The sequence below is a fragment of the Dromaius novaehollandiae genome, chromosome 10 (assembly GCF_036370855.1).
Source record: "Dromaius novaehollandiae isolate bDroNov1 chromosome 10, bDroNov1.hap1, whole genome shotgun sequence".
Lineage (NCBI taxonomy): Eukaryota > Metazoa > Chordata > Aves > Casuariiformes > Dromaiidae > Dromaius > Dromaius novaehollandiae.
In genome coordinates, this window is record NC_088107.1 from 3,160,690 (window position 1) to 3,174,909 (window position 14,220).

The 14,220-nt window shown below is 44.0% G+C and overlaps 1 long non-coding RNA gene and 1 other non-coding gene across 2 annotated transcripts; both read left to right on the forward strand.

The window, feature by feature from the left end:
- Window positions 1-23: 23 nt before the first annotated feature.
- On the forward strand, window positions 24-12,658 carry LOC112996252 (uncharacterized). Its single transcript, XR_010390912.1, has 8 exons — window positions 24-152; window positions 232-2,829; window positions 3,434-3,500; window positions 3,590-6,503; window positions 6,590-6,702; window positions 8,704-8,912; window positions 10,393-10,560; window positions 11,495-12,658. It is a non-coding gene; the product is annotated as an uncharacterized LOC112996252 (long non-coding RNA).
- TRNAQ-CUG (transfer RNA glutamine (anticodon CUG)) lies at window positions 136-207 on the forward strand. Its single transcript has one exon. It is a non-coding gene; the product is annotated as a tRNA-Gln (tRNA).
- Window positions 12,659-14,220: the final 1,562 nt, after the last annotated feature.

The following is a 14,220-nucleotide window of genomic DNA, read 5'->3' on the forward strand; positions in this document are numbered from 1 at the left end:
GCCGCCGCCGCCAGGGTGCCCCCGCCCCGCCCCTCCGAGACACAGGCTCCCCCCGCCCCGCGAGACGCCCCCGCGGCCACTGCCGAGCGGGCGCGGGAAGCATTAGAGGCGGGCGGGGCAGAGCGTCGCCAGAGCGGTTCCATGGTGTAATGGTTAGCACTCTGGACTCTGAATCCAGCGATCCGAGTTCAAATCTCGGTGGAACCTGAATTTTTTTTTTTCCCCTTTCAGTGTTGTACATCCTCTGCCTGAGCCGCGGCCAGACACGCTCCTTCCTCCCCTCCCTACGTGCTGCTCCAGGGTCACAGCGCCGCGCTTAACAATAACCCCTCTGCTTTGTCTTGATTTTAGCCCGCCAGTCCTTTGCCCTGCTGGGGAGTGGCTGCCATCGTCCTGTCTCCACGGGCCGAGGACGGTGCTGCGGAGGAGAGAACCCCAGGGCTGCCTCCAGCCGTCCCGAGATGTTCCCGCTGGGAGGGAAAGGCGAGATCAGCGTCCGGCCCTGAGGGAGGCCGCGAGGCCACCCCGAGGTCGGGGACAGGCCGCCCGGGCCAGGGGCTGCTGGACGCCGGGTTTCTTCCAGAAACGAGCCGGCTTGGAGACCAACCGGCCGCGCTGCCATCGTCCTCCGGGTCCACTCGCAGAGGCCTCGCCTGGTCCTGCGCACGCCGGAGGCCTGAATAGCTCAGGATAAAAATGGCCCTCGTGTCCAGATGGAGCCCTGAAAACTCATCCGTCCCGCACCCGCTTGCCGTCAGCAGGAGCAGTAAATTAGCCGTCGCTGTAATTGGTGGCAGCGCTACCGTTTCCACACATTGCTCCCCATCGACGGGAAGGATAGCGGCCCATCGCGTGGGCCTTGCGGTTCGAAAACGCTTCACGCAGCTCCAGCAATGTGGGAAGGAGGCAAAACGCCGGGGTAACAAAGACGCCCGGTGTGAAACCGGAGCCCAGGTCACCCCGTGAGGGTCTGCGCTGCTGCCGGCGGCTGTGCGGGGCTGCCGAAGCGAGGCGGGAGCCCGGGGCTGCGGTGCCGTTCCTTCCTCGGGCGCACGGCCATGTCCGGCGTCTCCCAGGCGTTCGCACACAAAACCTTGGCGGTTAGGGCTTCGCGTCTCCGCGTTCCAGCTCTGCATGCAGCACGGCGATAACTGCATTTACCGGCATTGCAACGCCAAACCCCGCACAAGCAGACGGCACTCGGGTAGCAAAAGTCCGTAGGAGGATGTGTGATCTCTGCATTCAACCTTTTTATCTACAGATGAACGACAAAAGGAGTCTGACAACGCTGGGCCGCTCCAGCTATTCCGTTCTCTGAAGTTACCTCAGTGCAGCGAGTGGTGGATTAAAATTAATAATGGCTTCTTGTGTGTGTAGAGGCTGTGGTATATTTATAGCTCTGTAGTTAAGGTTTCCATCTCACATCCTATTTTCAGGCTGCCATTGAACTTTGTCATTAAAAAACTGTTAATTTTAACTTGACATTTCTCAGGCCTAGTTTCACCCTTCGAAGATGCTGTTACTTTAAAAGAATTAAAAATAACCCATTTGAAGTATTTTTAGTTACCCTTCTATAAGAGTTGTTTCGTTTTGGTGCTTTGGATTTTGTTTCTCAGCTGAGAACCTGGAAACACCCTTTATTTACATTTTTCATATGTGTAAGAGTCACTTCCCCTTGCACCATGCTGCACATGTTCCTCATCTGAACTGCCTAGTCCGACATGAGATTTTAAGGCACAAAGCGAGGAGAATGTCTCTTCTGGCTGAGCTAAAAGTCACGGCCCCTACACTGCTGTACAGTTACAACTTGTCAGAATTAAACAAGGTATTGCGAAGCTGAGGCATTTTTGCCAATCGTGTATTGCAATGTGAAAATTTCAGCAGATTGCCACGTACATGAGTAGTAGCAGAGGTTATTTCTAGCTAAGCCATTTAAATGCATGTGATCATTTGCAATCAGGTTCTTCATGGTGTAGACAGGCAAAACGGAAATAGCAGAAAGAACTATGTATCTAAACAGGAGAAAATTGATAGCAGTAAATGACGATAGCATTGGACTAGCAGGGAGCTCTAGAAATTAAAAAGCCATATATTCTGGTCAGTCCTGGATTAATTCTGTTCCTGACCGTGCGAGCCCAGGTGAGAAGACACAAACCTTCAGGAAATGCTATTGTTGGTAGAGACCGTTTTGGCTGTTCTGCTCCTTCTTTGTGTCCCTTCCTAGAGCGTGCTGCTGCATGACGCGATGGCCTGGGACACCTCCCGCCCGTATGAAACGTGGCCAAGAAGCAGAGGTCAGGCCTGAAATAACAGAGGACTGCGTGCTCTGGGACTGACAGCTCTTAATGTGAAGAAAGTATTCAGCACTGGAGTTTCTGCTGCATTAATTGCCATTAGTGCCGTACTTGGGGGAACACTAAATTCATTGCAAACCCTGAATTTTCACTGTCTCTTAATTCTTCCATTTGTGCTTAGAGATGACCATTTGTGGAGGCAGCACGTTCCAAGCAACTGGAGCAGAGACAAGGACTGATACTCAGCTGGCCCTTGGATGTTTAATTTAGCGAGAAAAAGCAGCAGAGGTCACACTCGTAACTGCATATTTATGGTTCTCTTCTGGAAATTCATAAGCCAGTGGCCAAAAGGGCCCAAGGTTTTGCCTTGGCAGCACATTTAACGTGGAGGCATGTGTGTTAGGGCTGTCAGCTGAGACCTGCTCAGCCTCAGGCACTGTGCATCCGGCTTCCCTCGCACACCCTCGCTTCATTCTCCCACTTTGCCCCTGCCACCTACTCCTGAGACCCCAAGAGAAATCTTCGCCTAAAAATAGTAAGGGGGGTTTTGCTCCCATCTTTGGTGGTTCTAGCTTTCCCACAACAAGGTCAAGGTCTCTTTGCAGAAAGCACTAGTTGGATTTGACATGGAAATAGAAGAAATTGAAATAAGGATGGGCAGGAGTTCAGCAGTAGTGCTGCCAGTCCCAGATTTTCTGACTCTGTATTCTCCATCCACACTTTGCAAAGCCCATTAAATTGGCAGCTCAGCGAATGATTTGGAGTAGGAGTCACAATAATTCAGATTGTCCTTGAATGGCTGCTGACCCAAATTCCTGTTTCCCAGATGAAAGGAGCCACCAGCTTCCCCTGTCAGAAGGCAGGAAGGACAAAAGCAAAGCCTCATAACCTACCCTGTTCTGTCAGAGGAGAAATATTTCCTAAGGGGGAAATCCAATCAATACTTTCCAATTTTCTAACAAACCATGAATCATTGCAGTTCTGCAGAGATAACTCAAGCTTTCCAATCCAGCAGTCAAATTAGAGAAGAGAAGCAGGCTTTTAGCACTCACTACCCCCAGCTTGACATAAGTCAATCAGAAAGAGAAAGTGCAAGTATAGAATCCATCCACTGAAATAACAAACTTCTCTTTTTACAGCTCTGGACCAAAGCAAAGGGTCTGCGATGTACAAGCAGTTCGATTTTCAGACAGTTCCTTGCCGGAGGTAGGAGTAATAAAAATGCATGGAGTAGAGAGAATTTTTTCTGTTGATAACTTATTGGAATGCCAGGATACACTCTATCCCTTTTCTAGTTCTACAGCTCATATAACAAGAAATGGACCCAATCAAGCAGCTCTAGAAAAGATTAAGAACCTGCTGACACCATTTTTGTGCTCGAATGGCATTCTGGTAAGCAGAAAGGAAGACACGCTTCCGCCACGCTTTGGGAACAGGAATCGAACGCAACAGCCTCGATGACTTGGGGTTTCTCGTGATGACCGTCAAAATGAAGTCATCAGTTTCCTGTCTCCATTTTGGACCCGGCGTGCACCTCCTCGGCTGTGCCTGCTGCCTCCAGAGACGTGTTAGCAAGATAATGCTGGCAGCTCCACCGTAATCGCTGGCCAAGAAATAATTTCTGAGACACAGCTCAGAATCTTCTTACCCTTACTAGACCCTGCCACAGGCTCCTATTTCCTACTCGTGGCCAAAAGCTACTTGATGTTGGTGTATTTAATAGTTGAGTCGCTACCAGACAAACACAGTGTCGGCGGGCAAGCGTTATCACGCTGCCTGTCATCGTCTGATTTGGATTCGAAGAGTCAGCCCAGGGGAATGAAGAAGGCAGTTTGATTTCTGTGGCCAATTCATTCGCCGCTGAAACAGCCGACGGAGCTGGCTGGTTGTGCTCAGCATGGTGATGCTTACCGTGGAGCTGTGCAGTTCTCCGGGGAGCCAGGCTCTGGCTGTAAAACCCTGCTCATTAAGATCATTAGAGAGCTGTCAGGTGGAGCAACTGGGATGTCTTTGATCTGGCAGAATACCCTTCCTCCTGCTCCTAGGCTTTAGGAGCCATCCCGTTCCCCATAACAATTTTTCCCAAGCCATTCAAACAATACTCATTGTTTTTTTATAGGGTGCAATAACTTCTTCAGGCAAACTGGAGGTTGAGACAGCTATAACAAGATTAATTTATTAAATAGAAACCCTGATTTTTCAATAATTCCTTTATAAATATGTTAGTGGTTTGTTTTGCCAAGAAAATGACAAAATGTGGCTAATAATCCCGAAGATATTCCTTATAAATCCACTAGGTGTCCTACTGTTTTCAAGTAATTAGGCTCAAGGGTTTTTTTTTTTGTTTGTTTCCTAGCTTTGGCAGAGAGGAATTAGTCTGATTCTTTAGTGGAACTAGATCTGGGCTTTCAGGTTGAAGAAACATGTGTGTATGTTTTTTGCAACACAGCAGGACACCTGACCCAGAGTGGCAGCTCTTTTGGCAAATGCCACTAGTGTTTCCCACAGAGACCGTCTGAAGGTTAGAGGCTGGAAAAGAAAAAGGAAAAGAATCTGCCTTCCTCCCTTGGGAGTGCTAAACGAGATCCAGCAGAGCCAAATCCTCTCCTTAGTCAGCCTCGGGCACCTATTTATAGGACCGCTAAAGTGCCTCCAATGCTGACCTTAAAGGTAGTGGCAAGGTGCATCCTTAATCAGAGCCGCTCGCTGCCTGCCAGCCCTCGTGCTGCTCTGCGCCGCCAGCACAGCGCCCACTCGCTCGGTGCCCTGCCCCGCGCGCACAGCGGGGAGGTCAAATGCATGCAGAGAAGCAGCCTGCAGAATAGCCAAAGGGTGATTTTCTCATCCCAGAAAATACTGAGCGGAGCCAGAACTACTCAGTAGCAGCCAGCTGCTTGGCTGCTCCTTCGTCGTGCAACCTGGAGTGCGCGCACCACACCAAGTCGAGCTGTTCGGGAAACTGCACGTCCCTCAGCAACCTTGCGATCTCTTTGCTCGCACTGAATCCTGGCCTGATAATCTGGATGTCTCTGAAACAGTCATCGCTATAGATGTATAAAAAGCATTTTTCGTTTTTCCTGTGCTTTCATTGGTCAGAGGCGGGTGTTTGCAATGTATCAGTGAGAGGTGACTGCAAAGTGATTTTCTAGGTCTTGTCATGGAACCACAAATCACGTTCTGTATAAGCCCTGTAGACTTATCCCTCTGCCAAGCAGCGACTGTTGTGTTTGAGAATTCCCCTGTCATTTGCTCTGGTTTCACAGGGGTGCCACATCTTGAATTTACCCCAGATCTACAGGAGGCAAATGAGGAGAAAATCAGGTTCATCTTCCATTTAAAAAAATGCAGGAGACAAAGGTGCTCTCAAGCAATGAGTTTATCTCCTTTTCACTAGGTGCTTCATGGCCAGAAATACTGCCCGCTGCTCTTGGCTGTGCAAACAGGCACCAGGCAAGGTGTCAGCACCAGCTTAATCACCAGCTGCAAGGGGAAGTCAGAGGGGGAACAACGGCCTTGTGTCCTTGGCCCACCAGGATTCCTTGCCATCAGGCGTTTTGCATCATGGGAAGCGCCTAGCATCTGTCCTGTGCCATGTGTTACATTCCTGGCTCTATTTCTTGCTCTTTGTGTTGAAGGTATGACAGTCATTTTCCTGACAACCCTCAAGAAGAAAAGATGCTCCAGTCTTTTGACTGTATGGTATATATAGATACCTGCTGTAGTACCATCCATATGCAGCGTGCACCATATGCTCACTGTGAAATAGAGTGTAACCTGGTCCAGCACGTTTGCTGCTATACATAACAAATACCTCAAGCCTTGCCATGATTCAGTGCATTATGCATGGGAGCCATCTGGTCCTGTAGCTTAAGCAGCAAACTGAAAATTTGGTAAAAGCACAAACAGTCACAATGAGAGAGACTGAAAAGATGTGTTGATACTCCAAGCAAGAGTCTCCTTCTGCGGGGGCTCATCTCATAACCCATTGCCTCTTCCATGCTTCTTCCTCTGGAAAGCTGCAGTCAGACAGGTTGCACGCTCAGCTCTGTGAGTACGTACACCTTTGGGATGCTAAGAGCGTGTTTCATGTGCTTGAGCAAACCTTCTGGGACAGGATTTTTCTCGCTAGCCAGCTGTGCAGTAAGCAAGACGCACAAGGTGTCTGGGGAACAGCGTGGTTCATGGAGCCTGGCTTGATCAAGGATTCTGGTTAGTTTGAAATGCACTATTAATTATGATTAGTCATTAATATTGTCTCATCACTGTGCGGAATTAATGGCTTATGGTTTTGACAGGCTGAAAGACGGTCCTTCTCAGCTTGCCTAGATTTCTCAGCCCGGGAATGGAGATGAATCCTGGAGGTCTGGGTCGTCATGGCTGAAACGAGGAACTCGGAGCGACGGAGGGGGTAGAGTTTGGGATGGCTTTGATTTGGTTAAGGGTTTCTGTAGCTTACCCAGGATACGGGATAACTAAAAACTGGCTGAATTTCATTGTGCAACTAGACCAGGTTTCCCCTGTTCTGACCTGGTTCCTGATGTTTGGAGGGCACAGGGAAGGAAGGCAGGAATCTGAAAGTCTCTCAGGGAACACACGCACTTCAGACAGGTACAAATGTGTTTCCTCTGACACTGAATTAATGGGAATGGATGCATTGATTCTGCAATTCTGCTAAAGATTGTTTCAAGTTTCAGCTTATTTCCAAGCTGGTTAGATGCAATGTGCACACAATTCAAGACCTATTTAATTATTCTAATATGAACACGGTTGAAAAAGTCATTTCTCTGTGAAATCCAGAAAATAATAACAATATGATTATGCAAATCCTGCAGTCATTAGATTAGCTTCATGTTTGGCTACTCCTCTTGGCTTAAAGCAACCAAACCCCTCCAAAACCACAGAATTATGAAGGTATTTGCCACTAGCACAAATTCACTCAGTATTTTCCATCTTTTCCCCCCCACCTGTTGGAGGGCACATTCTTTGGAGCAGATACAATCTGCTGTTCCACATTTGTGTAAACAGGATTGTGGCAGAACTCCACCGTGATGAACGTTACTGTTGTCGTTGTTGTTGCTGTTGTTATTATATAAGAACAATAATAACCTGAGTCAGTCATTCACCAGTCTCAAGGGTTTAAACTGAATGTCTCTGTGGATTTTTCCATATTTAACTATCTAAATACTGCTGAAGTATCCACCTCATATACTGTATCTGTAACTCTCTGAACATCTCTGTGCCAGATAAGCTCCTGGTCCTAGATATGGAAAAATATCTTACATGAGAGATGAGTAATAGGCTTGTATTTTCTTGCTTTGATCAGTGTCTCTCTGCTTTCATGAACTCACCAGGAAAGTTATTTGATGTTTCTTTATTTTGAGTGTCAGCATGGTTCCTGCAAATGTTTGAAGTCATCTTTGCATTTCATTTGTTTTTTGGCAAAATAGCATCCATCTGCAAGTTAAGAATAGAACACACAAAAACTGCACAGGGCTCCAAAGCACAGAACATCATCGAAATTCTGGGCAAAATTCTCTTCTCCATCGCACTTACGTAACTCTGGAGCAGTGTCTTCGTCTTTCCCATTGTTACTCTGAAACCCACTTTCATTTCATTGTGTCAGACCCAGAGGACCTACCATATATGGATAAATACGATTTCATCACAACTGTTGTAATTTCCTAGGGAAAGTTACAATCTCAGAGGAAGTACATGACGATACATTTACAGTACATGGGCCTCAATCCTCAAAGAAATATCTTGCTGTCAGTTGTTCTCTGTTAGTAGTTTTCCATACAAATAAGAATATGATGCAGGTGGAGAACTGCTGAGCTGTCTGGAGCGGAGATTTCCTCCATATACACAAGCAGAGAGTCTGCACCGTATGACTGAGTTCGTTTTTAAAACATCATGTTCAACAGCTCTTTCTTTAAACAAAGAAATAGTTTGCTGGAAATTGATTGATATTTGTTTTGTGTAACGCTCTCTTCCCTGGCCGTCCATGCTATAGAAATGCTGTTCTGCCCCAACAAGACAGATTCCCTGGGCTGGAAGCCCCAGCCCCGCTTGAGGGAAACACGTGGTTTCCTTACAACGATTATAATTGCTCTTCAGTATATGGTGCAATTGTTTTTGGTGTCCAAAACAGAACAAAACAAAACAAAACAAAATGGAACAAAACAAAACAAAGCAGTTTTGGAAAGGAAAAAATAGCATTAGAAAAAAATAGCTGTAAAATAGGAAGTGGTTGACCTTCAGGAGATAACTCCATCTATACTGTCTGCTATCCTGTGTTTCTAGTGATCAGAAAATGGAAAGAAAAATATCCATTAAATAGCCCAAAACTCCTTTAGAAAATGGCATACCTCCTTTTCTTTAGGTATAACATTTTACATCTTTCATTCGACAGCTGCTAGTGTCAAAGGCCAAGCAAGAAGTACGAGGAATGCAGAGCCTGAAGTTTTTCAGCAGTCGCTGAAGGCAAAACCATCTAAAGCTGTAGCAGATGTTTGCTTACTTCCTGCCTGCTTATCAGCCCTGCAAAGACACTTCTTTTTTGTACTTGTTATGCCAAATGTAACTATGGAGATCTAATACAAGCTGCGCAATAGCGATACAGTGAGTAGTGTTTTACGTATTTGGTTACGAATGATCAAGCAAAATATTATTCCTTCTAAGAACTCGCTTGAATTTTTCAGTGTGTGCATTAGTCATTCCCCTCTCACAACAAGCAAATGACAGTGTATAAAATAATTTAAGAAATATGCCATTACTACAGCTCTATAAAGATTATTTTAAATATCATTAATGTATTGTTGTTCACTGGCCCTTCCGTGGAGTCCTTTCAAATTTGACCTTTCCTTTCGACTGGGACAGTTGTCGAGAGGAGTCAACGCAAGGCAGTTACGTTACACCAACCGAGCACTAGTTAAATGACTTGCTTGGTGTTAATTGCAGGCTGGAGGTAAAAAACGTGAATCAGTCTCTGCTGAGATACATCTCTGTGGCGTAATTTTTCGTTTACATCAGCCCCGTCCCTTTGCGTTATGGGCAGACTGAAGGTGCTAGTCTGTGTGTTCGTGTTTTGCGTGTTGTTTCTAGCACACCAAGAAATAAGGAGCAGTATATCCAAACCCAGTGTATTCTTCTAAGGCCTTGAATATGCTACAGAAGAAAACGCTTAACTACCAAGTTAAAAATCAATTACAGTAACCACTCTGTGCTCAGTAATATAGGTGCACCTTGGCCGGTTTAATTCCTTTTTATATTTACTTATTAGCTACTGTAAATTATAACTAATCTGAATACATGCAAGTGTTAAAACAGAGCTTTACTAGCGCTCTGAGCTAGTTTAACTAGACTGATTTTTACACTGATGATTTAGATTGATATGCATTCCCCTTAGAGGCAAGACCCTGGGCAATAGGATTATTGCTAAAAGACAGAGTTGCTTTTCCTCTATGAAGTAAAAATGAAAAATTTTACTGCAAGTAAATCTTAGCACAGATGTTTTTGTTTTGAGGTTTTAACAGTAACAAAAAAGGGTAGTTTTGGAATGGTTCCTCTGGCCCTGTAGACAGGGTTGATACTGGAGACCAAAAATGACAGTCTGGTAGACATGGTTATATATTTCCTTAAGGGAAATGAAAGGTTTCAGAGCAGCAGTGGCTCCACTAGTGTTTGCAACATTTCACATAATATTATCAAGGAAAAGGAGCACCACTGGGCTCAGTTTTGCAACTCTCCTAGCAGCTGGTGCATTGCCTCCCCTCCCCTCCCAGCAGGCTCGGTACATGTCTGCTTATAGCAGCTATGTAGGTAACTATTATTGCCACATTTAAAATGCTGATAGCACCATAAATCCATGGCATTTACAAACGTGGAATTGACTTGAAAAATGCAAATACCAGGCACAGCGGTTCTGCGAGTAGTCCTACTACAGCTGATGATGATAAGCACTAATGCCACCTCCTTGAAGGAAACAGCCACTTCAGCAGCACTGACTCCAGGGGAAGCAGGCATATAAATCCTTTTGGGAATCTGATCTTCCCTATGAAACCTGTAGACCTAAAGCCAAGTCACTTTCTTTTCCCCAAAGCCAAGATAAGCATAGTCAACACAATGCATGAAACAAGAAAAGAGTGAAGTTGTTGAAGATGAAGATATGAGGGACTTTATGAGGAGGACAGATCTGCAGGAAAAAAGATGGATTTGATGTATGCATTGCTGGAAATTGCCTGAAGCATCTGCGAACACACAACAAAAGGTACAAAGCTGAAAGAGGGGAAGAGGAGAAAAAAGGATTAAGCTTGTGGGAGCTGGGAGCTTAGGATGGGAATGTGGAGGAGGTGAGCACAATTCTTTGGGTGAGTTCCTGGCAGGGGTGTAATCAAGATATTCAAAAAGTAGCCTATTGGTGCTATGAATAGATAAGTAAATCTTTAGCTTTATAAGTATTTGAAAATAGAGATTAGTATTTAGAATTAGACTATCCCAATAGGAAGCAGGATGGGTGATATAGCTTAACAAGGCTTCATTGTAATAAAAACTAATTCAATTTAATAATTAATTCCCTTTTAAATTGACTCTATTCTGCACACTTGGTGTTTTGGAAAAGCTGCTATTCCCTGGCCTTCTGGTAAATGCTTTTGCATCTGTTTTCTATTGTTTCCTCCTTGAAAAAAATCACTGTCACTAACAGGAAACATCAGCAGCATGGAACAAATTGACTTGCCAAGGACATTTCCTCCAATCTCATTATTTATACTGGAAGTACTCTATTTTGTATTACAAGTCAGACTGTGATTTAAAGAATTCACCATATATCAAGACAGTTTTGTGCTGTCTTTATGAGTCAAATTCAAACTTGATGAAAGGGATTACTTCCATTACATCAACATTTGGCCCTCCTTTTTCAAGGAGGTGATCAAGCAGCCTGTAATTAATCCACAGTTCTCTCTGCCTATGTCATTATATAGAGCTCCTTACCGCGGCAGCTGAGTGCCTCCCCCAGGTGCGAAGGGTACATATTGGATATGGTCATTCTCTCGCTTTTCTGCTGTTAGCAGGTTACTGTTGAGACATGAGTGAGACGGAGCAGATGCTTGGTATGATTTGAGGCAGCTTGGGGTAAACAAGCACGTTTTGTGTTATATTCTCAGTGTGCTTTGGTTTGTGTTCCCTCTGCTCTCCTCTGTCAGCTCCAGGTTGTGGACCAGTTGCTAAGAAATTGTTTATATCCCCTAAATGTTCGTTTTGGATTTGGCAGAGCTATTACGGCAAAGGAATACAAATGTAAAGAGTCAAGGGAGTTCGGACCGCAAGAGGGGTCTGCGGAGGCCGGGGGCTCTTTTGGGTAAGCTGCACTGAATCCTCCGAGAGCTGAGAAAAGGGCAGAAGCTTTGATTTGACCTGTATTCCTGGTGACTCACTCGTGAGGTTTCAGGTTGTTACTCTGTTTTGCCTCTGCTTCTGAGCAGTTGCTCACATTTTAACCAAGCACATGCTTACCTCACCACAGTATAATTAGGGACGAATATAATATATGGATAGACCAATATAATAAGGATAATAAGGGAACATTCCAAAGCAGTTACAGAAGAAAAGAATCTCAGATAATTAGGAGAGGAGTTGGACACTGATTTTAAAAATACCCAAGATAAAGTAACAGATACTAAAAATATCTATTTTGAGATTAAATCCTCATGACTCAGTACTTGAGCCAACCCCCATTCCTTAGGAATTAGTAGGAAGATTGTCTGAATAGGGTAGACTGTGGCTTATCTCCTTACTCTGGTGGTCTTACTCTTACACTTTAAAGAAGTATTTGATGCTGAAAGAAGATAAGATAGGCACAGGTCTGACTTAATAGTGCAATTACAAGGTTTTTGAATATGTTCTGAACCAGCTGTAGTCTTTGTAAAATTGGTGGGTTTATTTCTAGCTAGGAAAAAATCTCTAATAATGAAAGATGAGGGCCTTGAATGATAAAATCACTGACAGCAAGGCCTGAGATCTAGAGAAGAGATGGCTCCTGGCTTTTAGTCAGCCAGGACTTATTTTTTAAATACCTGTACTTCTCCAGCTAATACCAGAGGAATGATGAATCTAGCCTGCAAATGAAACACTGAAGTGCCATTTCTTCTTCCTCTTCTTTTATTTGTACTGTATTTTCTGACTAGGTGAAAGATATCAAAAATATTTTGAAATCCTTTCCTAAGGTTTCAGAAAAGCAGAAAAGCTGTGTTGTTAGAACATCAGCTACAATCTGAATCAGATTTTCAGTACAGATGTGTCAGATGCAATTTCTTGGAAACCCTCCATGACAATTAGAAGAGTGACCAAATGTTTTCTCACCATACAAAATAACTGTTCTTTTCAGTGATGTCACTTGGATGGAGTACTGCTTGTATTTCCAGAGAGGTGTCTTGTTTGAGCTTATTTGGGAACAGAATTTTTATCTCAGAACAGTTTCAAACAGGGAATCTAACAAATCTCTTTGGTGCATCTTGACAGCTCTCAAACTGATTTGTCAGTCTTCTGAGCTTAAATGATCCTGGTTTATTTCCAGATAATGGCTACTTATGTAAATGAGATGCCTTATATATAAATGAAGAAGTGATTCCATAATGTTAATTACAGGCTTTATGGTTTAAATATTTAATAAATTGAAGGCAAATGGTGATGTAGACTGTCTTTGAGTTTATGAACTTGTTTATTTTGACAGTTTGTTTTGTTTTAACATGACTGACACACACTGGCCAGTGTTTCCTTAATTAAAGAAAAATATGTTATGTGCCTGGATCAAAGGATAATGAAAATCAAAATGAATCATATAGTGGTAGTAGTAAATGGAAATGCAGGTTTCAGAATGTTTTTGTCTAAGCAAATAAATTACTTTTACTTGGAGAATCTCAGCTTAAGTATACCAAGTTGTTAGCCCATTACTCAAAAATGAGATAGTTTTAAATTAATTACAATACTTGGTACTGCTATAGCTGCTTCTCTTGAGGATCTCAGTGATGTTCTACGAACATTAATTAAGCCTAATAATACTCCTGAGTAGTTAACTGATAGGTACACTTCAGTTAACCCATGATATGTAGTAATCTCTAGAACAAAATACAAGCACTTTAAATAGCAGGATTATACAGGAGTTCAGAGCCTTAGGTAGGTATCTCAGCCAGAGAAAACTGCATGAAATGCTTAGATATGTGAAATACTTGCTGTAGCCATGATTTGAGGATAAATGGAAGTGCAAAAAATAAGGAACTGAGATCTTTAGTGACCAAAAGTGGTTTATATCTGATTTGAGAGAAGGTGCCCACAGCACCATAATATAACTTGGTATGAGTCTGGATGATAAATTGGACTGATTCAGGGAAAAGTCTGCTACATGTGGAAACTGCCTCCAGATGGGTCAAAAAGCATGAGTCTGAACCTTCAAGGAGCCTGTAGCACACACAAACAGTGGTGATAACAGTGAAGTCCTTACTCTCACCCCTAAGGTTACAGGGCTGCTGAAAATAGCAATAGAACAGCAATATCAGTGTGTACATTTACAGCCTGAGGCTGTTATTTTTGCTGGAGAATCTGCATGCATAATTTCCTTCCTGATATTACTCCACAAAGAGATGCTTTTGTTCCCTTGCTTTACTGATGAGAGCAATACTTAAAACAGGTTAGTGCTGGACCACAGAACAGGTTGTCTTTGGCAGGTGCATAAAGATTGGACCCTCTTCAAGCAACTTTTCTGTTGTTCCCCTTCTCAAATCTACTGCAAACATTTGTTTCAGAGCTTCCAGTGTCTCTGGGAAGAGCCATTCCAGAAGTATGCTCCTACTAGCAACAGGAGAAGAGGTATGGCATTGCTTACTCACAGCCACAAAGCAAAGCATGATGGCAATTGTTTTCCCACCAACTAATG